General features: G+C 35.9%; 1 pseudogene; it reads right to left on the bottom strand.

Moving 5' to 3' along the window:
- Positions 1 to 358: 358 nt before the first annotated feature.
- Positions 359 to 7,076, bottom strand: LOC116119640 (annotated as a pseudogene).
- Positions 7,077 to 8,548: the final 1,472 nt, after the last annotated feature.

The following is an 8,548-nucleotide window of genomic DNA, read 5'->3' as shown; positions in this document are numbered from 1 at the left end:
GATTGCCAGGTTTGGTTTATGGATATGCAGAGGCTTTAGATTGAGTTGAGATTAAGACGGTCAGGATTATGATTTTTGGAAGAAAGATTTATGCTTTTTTGTAGCCTTGAAATCAATTTTGAACAAAGGAAACAATCATATACAACTACAGATATGTATGAAGAGATAAATCTTCGCAAATTCTTTCACCTGTATGAATTCACAATCATATTGTACATTTAATTTACATTGGGATCAGAATCAAATCAAGAAACAAAGGAACAAAAAAATCTAGAAATCAAGTAAAATGACTTCACATTTTTCAGTTGAAAAATTACTAACGATATCTTGCTACTCCAACGTGATCGACGTGATATTATTATGACAGCTTCCCATTTTCATTAATAATCTTCTTTAAGACGTAAATGTCTTCACAAACGATGCAATGATCGAATTAATCTTCCATGACGCTTCCCTCTTCGATTCTAATTCTTACTTTGCTTGTTCCACAAGTGTACCCCGTAGTCTCTCCACTTAGCTGACGCAGCTTCGCATTTACCCATCTCGAATGCGCATGGTTTTCTGGCATCTTGAAAGCCCTACTATTCTGTTCCAATCAACTGATAGAACGCCATGGCGGCAAGATGTCAAGTTAAAACCAGCTTTCTTTCAAATCTGTAACTACTCTGGAAACAAGGTAGGGACCGTTATAACCCCATTATTCCCTCAAAAGTTGCTGCAAACTCCTCTATGAATCTGAAAAGAAGTGGATGATTCCTGTCAAATACCAGAACAGCATTATTGAGTCTAGTCCAGTTCCCTGACTCCTTATTCACGCTTTGTGCTCCAATAGAATTTTTCAACGCTTTGAACTTTTTAGAAACATAAAATCTGTATCCAATACACACCTCCATACTTGTATAGAACAGTAAGCCTCATTAGATTGGTAGATTTTGACTAGTGGAATCTCACCAGATCCTTATTTCCACCTTCTTTCATGAACCAAGCTTCGCTGGAGTATCCTTGAACAGAAACGACAAGTCTGGAGTCACTGCAACAACTTGAACTTTCTATCAAGTATTGGTTTCAGGAGCCTGTACCCATTTGTAGAGTCCAGAGTTCTCGATAGAATCATCAGCATCCATGAGGATACTTTGAAAAATGATTCCACAGCTAAAGATTCTCTTCTTCCAAAAGACCTTGCTGGAGAAATCCATGTCATGAATGCCTGAACCTCACACTCATGATTGAAAAATCAGACACGGCTGTGAAATTTCTTGTCAATTGTCTGACTTGAAAATCTCAAACTTGGGTAGTGTCTTTTTGAACCATGCTATTCTTTCTTCTTCGGTGAGACTAAAAGGAGGTTTCAGAGGCCTCTGACACTATTGTATCAGCTTTTTCGATCACTTCTTGAAAAGAAAGCAATGGTATTGCCTGAATCTCCCACTTTCCTGTAGCCTCTCTGAAATTCCCCTCAGACTGCACAGAAACATTAGAGATAATACTATCTTCATAGATGATGAAGATTAAGCGGCAAATGTGATGCTAGAGAAGGTAACTGATTTGGCTCGATTAAGTAGCCCTGTACCTGAACATTTTCTGAATGCTCTTCTGGGTTTCATGGTATACTTAATAAAATAGAAATTTTTCACACAACAATCATAACTCCGATAAATTTTCATGGCGGCCAGACCAAAGTAATTATACAAACAAAAAGGACTTGAGAAGCCAAAAAAAAAAAAAAAAAAGAGGCTTAATTAAGTTAATGACTTTGTGTTGTTTTAGTCTAATACTCCAAGTTTTTTATTTTGGTCTGGGTTTGAAATGTCCAAGCGTGTATTTGGTAATCGTCATACTTCGGAAGAAATTGAAAGTCGCCATTGGCGGATTGATTTAATAATGTTATAAAAACAATATGGTTGAGGTGATTAAAACATTTCTTCGTTGAATCTTGTTATCGAGCATTTTCCACGGCAGAAATGTCCTATACAATGGCATTTAATATGTCAGAATTCCGGGTCAATTTTTATTTTTTATTCGTGAGCCGTTGTTTCAGGACTTCCTCTTCCTCTGGAACCATGAAAGGGGGCAATGGGCTACTTTTTGATTAAAAATTCTAAATAATTGACAGATGGCCTGTTTCCCATTACCACAACACCAAAACTGTTTTTATCTTTCATTACGTTCCACATGGGCCATTAAATTAAACCATGGAAAACAATGTTCTTCTCCAAGAGAATTTGCAGTCTATGTTACGTTCTCAACCGTCCAGAAGGGCTGTCCACGATTGATTTTTAACTCATGTTTTATTTACTACCCACAAACAATGCATTAAAGTTTTTTTTGTTTTCGGTACGTAAAGCCAATTTGCGATATTTTATTTATTTAATTAAAAATAATTTTAGGTAGTTATTTTCCAGTTTTTATAGTAATTTTCGTATGTTACATGATAACCTAAGTCCAAATTTTTTCATGGGAATAATTTGTGTTTGACGTAATTAATTATAAAATCCCATTCAATATATCAAATATATTATTTTATAATTTTTTGGACAAATAATTGTGGATGTTTAGTTTGAGTAATATTTGAGAGGAATTGTCTAACAGGTGTCTTTCCGAATGCAATTTATGCTAATTAAATATCTTGGCAGATCAGATGTCACTAACACCTAATATTGTGTCTAAAAATATGCGTGAATAATAGAGTAAACGGCTTTTTCCCCAGGTTTGCCTTAATATACTTTTTCATCCAAAAATTAAATAATCATTTTCTAATTTAAAGTTATATTTTCGTTATTACAAAATCGTTTCGGCCGATTTTCAAATCCTTCATCACCACCATTTTACCTCCACCAAAAACTCCTCTCCTCCGAACTTAATTTCAGGGGTAGATATAGTACTAGTTGAAGGTGGGCCATGAAATTTAAAAAAATATTATATGTACAATTTCTAAATTTTGGCCTATCGTAATAGAAATATTAATGTGCAATTTTTTTTATTGTTTCACCCTAACAGAAATTTTTGATCCGTCCTACCTGATTTCTCACTGATTGTTGGCCACCACAAAGCTAAAGTTTCTTGTTCTTATTGATTTTGATTGGTTCCGACAGTAAATATTCAATTAGTCATCACCATTCAATCCATCGACCTCCACTCTATAAAATCTCTCTTACCCCTCTTAGTAACTCACGGAACACTTGCTAGAAAGTAAAATTATTTTGGGTATTAACAGAATTAAACTTTGGGTGTGAAAATGTATTTTAAAACTTTTTGAGTGAAAAAGTGTCGTTAGGCAAACCTTGGGTGCGAAAAAGTTGTTTAATCAAATAAATAATATCTAAGGGGCAGAGATGTCATTAGGATCAATTTCTTTCCAGATTCTGCCTTATCTTTCTAATTCGATATATTTGGAAAATATTTTTAATAATTAAAAACACTGTTTATAAAATTAATATATATATATATTTTTTAAAAGATAAACATTTTTAGCAAAATTTGCGTAACAACTCTACTACTGTTTTTTGTGAGAACATGTCATTATTGTCATTAAGCTATTGCCATATAAAAAGTTAAACTTATTTTATCATTGAGATCATGATTTTTATTTTATTCCTTCTGTCTTGTTTTAAGCATATTTATTATGATTGAATTATTGGATTAGAGCAGGCTTAAGTATATTTTCTTTTAAAACGTCAACTTGTTTGATTTTTTAAATTTTCCTTAAATGGCCATTCGAAGTCTTGACATGAACAGAAGGAATCTCCAAATAGTTACTCTTGATTATATGAAATTCTTTGTATAGCCACTGATTGCCATTTTAGATTGAAAAATAAATTAGTAATAATACAGATAGAACCAATATATATATAGAAGGAAGATTCATACAAAAGTTCAATGAATACATGGGAAGATTAGGGATTAAAATATAAGCATGGCTGGATTAGATTGAATTATTAATTTCAATTGCGAAAGTTAAAGGCAACATGTACCAAACCCTGGCTGCCCACCTCTTCAGCTTTTTCAAAATATGTAATCACTCAGTAGCCTTAAAGTCAATATGGTGACAATCTTCATACTACACGCCTCTACCTTTTCTCGGAAATTGCTAACCTGTTAATTATAGCCTGAAAGCAGAAATGATTTTTGGATTCTTGCAATCCCGGTGACATCTTTGATCTGCTTTCTTTCCTTGGCAATTCTGCGGAGCACCGGGGGCTATTTCAATATTAGACTAGAATCTCGTGAATTTTGCCTTGTAAAGTTGGTTGCAATGCCTCTGCAATATGGATTTGAAGTGCTTCTTCCAGAATTGTTGAGTCGACAATTTCAGCTACTTGATCTGGATTGACATCTTTACAAGCTATGAAGGTTAAGGCCTTCCCTGAACTGTCATCAGTTGGTCTCCTTCCAGTGAACATTCCAGCAATAGGATGCCGAAGCTATACACTCTCCAATGTTGAAACCTCACCAGATAATCCATACTCTGTTTTTAATAAAATGAACACTAATAATTTACAAAGAGAAAAGTTTATAAATTATGAAAAATGTTAGTCTCCCTTTGATTCTTGAAAGGACATGAAAATACGTTCTTAATTTTTTTTAAAAAAAATACTGGTTCTTAATTTTGTACCTTTAGAAAAATCAGCTTAAAGATTCTAAGAAAAGGTTGGTGTTACCTGGAGAGACGAAACCATGGAGCCCTTTAACCTACTTGAGCTGGTTGGGTCTTGAGGAGGGTTATCATAATAGCCTTGCTAACCCAGTCACCAACAGGGCAACCATGTCATTGTCAAGTAGCACATTGCTTGGCTAAATCACAATGAACAGAGCTGTGTGGCAATGGTGGTGGAGATACTCCAATGATTCGCTACATCAATGCGATCTCAGCTTTGCATCAAATTCAATCTGGCCTCGGATTTTCCAATTCATTGTTTGATGTAACCACTCTTCTAAACTCCCATTAGCATAACTCATAAACCAAAGCCTTGAATTCATTGCCTTTGTTTTCTAGACTTGAGCAAGAAGTGATTATTTTCACAAGATTGCGATGTCGAATGCACCTCAAGGCGTCACTTCAGCAGTGAACTTTTTGAAGCTCCCCTTTGTTGAGATCTAGTACCTTCACTGCAACAGGTGTTTCCTCACGGCCAGGCTGCCTTTATAACGAAACCTAACCCCCTGCCTATCAAATTGGCGAGGAGAACCTTTCTGTTGCTTTCAAGCTCTGCATAAGAAATCCTCACTACTTATCCTCCATAGGAGAACCAAGCAAAGCTTTTCTTCTTCCTTTTCTCCTCCAACAGACTATCACAAAGATGTTAAAAGTAAACAGTAGCCAAAGAAGCTGTTACAATTATTATTTTGAAAGTGGTCGTTGCCAGAATTTCCTGGAGCCATTGGATGGGCAACTATGCAGATTCAATTCTGGATTCCCACGCAAAGCTTGCATTTCCTGTGACGGAAATTGCACTTCATTTTTAAAGATGCCTTCTTTTGGTACCTCACCCCAAGATTATTGAAGGCAGGTTTAACGTTCGCAAAAAAGAAATGTCTCCAAATTGGGGATTTTTCCCGTAAAGTTGTTCCGCATGTCAAGTCTTGAAGACTTTTAAGGAACTTAAGGAGGGGGATTTGTCCTTGAAGGAATTATCTCTCAGATGTAGCGCGCTCGCCAATACAATTTGCAAGGAACTTGGAATTTCACCTGATAATTTCGGTGACAAGTCTAATAGTCGAATATTTTTCAGGTTACCAATTACGTGAGGTATGAGCCAGTTAATGATTGCGGACAAGTCCACCTTCTGATAAGGAAGGTAGGCCAATAACTTGAAATGGTATATCTCCAGACAGGTTGTTTTCTGAGAGACCTAAACTCTGAGTAGTTGGCAATTCCCTAGAGTTGAAGGTATGCTTCCCTGTATGAAATTTTCATCTAAACTGAGTTCTATCAAAGTTAAATTTCCAGGGATGAAGAATTTCACCTGAAAAACTGTTTCCAAACAAGGACAAGATTTGCAGGTTCGAGAGATATCCCAAGATATTGGAATGCCTCCTGTGAGAAGATCTTCTCGATGCCTATTGAATCAAATTTTTCAGATTTCAATCCTGTTGGATGTTACCAGATTCCGGTTCTCTCCCATGTATAAATAGGTAAGTTGGGATGAGAAATTAGCAATAGAATCCGGCAATTTCCCACGTAGGCTATTATTGCTTAGGCGGAGTACTTCTAAGTGGTTACAGTTACCTAAAGAGGTGAAAAGCTAAGGTCATCACCCTCCCCGGTTCCGAGGTTATTTACACAAAGTTGAGCCTGATCGATTTTCAATCTTCCAGATTTACAGGTTTGAGCCAGTAAAAGTTCTGGAAAAATCTAGCTTTTCAAGTTTACTTGCATTAGATATTGATGAGTGTATGCCCCTGTAACCTATAATCCCAAAGAGAAGTACACGGATATTAGGAAGTGTTAGTCCAATGTAATGGGGATTTCTCCAACAGTTGGTTTTCCGCCCACACCAAAGTACTCCTGAAGAGATATTGAAGAGCTGGGTGGGATTGGACCTGTTAAGACTTATTTGCCGATATTTGAAACATTTGACCTCTTCAGCCGGCCGAGCTCACGGAGGATTTGCCGCTGAGACTGTTCTCTGACAGAGAAGCTGCTTTAGAGACAGAGGTTTGAAAGTGACCGAGGGATGGGTCCGTTAGATTGTTGACGGCAAGTCCTAGTCCTGTTAATTTCAACAGAATTCCTAGTTCAGAAGGAATTGTCCCTTCCACTTATCATGACCAAGTCAAGAGTCCTGAGTTCTGAACACGAGTGAGTTAATGGGAATCTCTCCCTGAAACATGTTACGGTTGAACACTATGGCTCGCAACCCGAAACAGACGGCCCATTTCATGTGGTATGTACCGTAGAAATGGTTTTTGAAGATTTATAATTCGAGGAATGTCAGTTTCCTATGAAATGAGAATGTACCTTTCAAATTTTGGTCGGGGAGATCAGAGCTTGACCCCTTGGTGTCGGAGCTGCAATGATGCCATGCCACTGCAAACCCAAGAGAATCATCCCAGTACTCAATGCTCCAAAGGATCATAGGTAACCTGACTTTTGAAAGCGAGCAAAGCTAGTTATCTGTTTCAGGATTGGCGCCGTGGGAGAAAGTGATTGAGAGTTACTAAGAAGATAGAAGGGAAGAAAACTAAATGCTGCCCCGAAAACGTTAGATTCATTTTTCGAAGAATCTATGAAATGAAGAAATTCCCCACAGAAACTTATAGTACAAAACTCTTAAGCAACCCATAGTATAATCATGATGTGTGATCACAACAAGACTTTTTAAGTGGAAATTTGTGCAAGGCGAGTGGAAATTACAGAGCTCTTAAGTCAGTAATAAATTCTTCTAGTTTTGCTTTTTATGCAGAAAATCATTTGAATGAACCTTTATTTAGTTCTTGGAAGTTTCAGGATATGTTTTATTTAATATCAGTGCAGCTGCAGGCTGAGCCAAAGTACTTCCTTCTTAATCAATTGGACAATTGTTACTTAAATTCAACGTATGCAACTACGGAGAACCTGAGTCTTGGTTGATCTAATGACACTTTGCTTGAACAACAAATTGAGTTAAAACTACTGTTTATTTAAATATGTTTTGGGAGTAAACTATCTCGTAATTCGGAAACTATTACATCATCGGCGATTACATCATCGGTGACCAGCGGGGAAAATGGGCATTGCCAGGAAATTTATTCGGTGGGTTCAAGGTAAGGTTGTAACTGCATTATTATTCAATAAAGTTATTAGGTGAGTTCAAGGTAAGATTGTAACTGAATTAATATTCAATAAAGTTTGTTATGAAATATGCCCAAAATCTAGAAAAGTCAAATGAAACAAGCGAAAAATATAAAACAAGTGATACAAATACTTTATGTGAAAACTCAAATTGGGAAAAACCACAGGTAGAGGATGGAAAATAATCCACTATAATGAAAGTCTGATCGTAAATCTACTATCTATCTTTCTCAATAGATTTTAGGAAGAAAAAGAATAAAGAAAAATAGAATAGTTTCTCTCTAATGACATTAGGGAGTTTATATACTAAAACTCTTAAGTCCTTGAGAATACAAAAATGCCTTTACTAAACACCTAAATAGATAAATACAATATAAAAGGAATTTGTGTCTCACATCAACAATATTTATGGAGTAACCACTACTTAGTGGCTTAATGGTAAAAGAGTAAAAGAAAGTTTTATGGGCTCCTGGGTTCGAGTTTCTCTAGACACTAATAGCGGTGGCCACGGGGACTCTTACCAGGTCAACAGTTCTAAGTTCTCAGGAGATCGGTTGAGGTGCATGTAAACTTACCCAAACACTTTCAGTGATAAAAAATATATATATAGGCTGTGTTTTGTAGAGTATTTAGAATAAATTTTTTGAAAAAGTTGAGTTGAGTTGAGTTGGGTTGTTATTATGAAAATATGATTTGAATATGAAAATGTGTTTAGTAAAATTTTTGAATATTATATTAGAGTTGAATAAATTGTTGAATAATTGTTTGGTATATTTT

The sequence above is a fragment of the Pistacia vera genome, unplaced genomic scaffold, assembly GCF_008641045.1.
Source record: "Pistacia vera cultivar Batoury unplaced genomic scaffold, PisVer_v2 Contig898, whole genome shotgun sequence".
Taxonomy (NCBI): Eukaryota; Viridiplantae; Streptophyta; class Magnoliopsida; order Sapindales; family Anacardiaceae; genus Pistacia; species Pistacia vera.
This window is presented reverse-complemented; position numbering and strand designations above follow the sequence as displayed.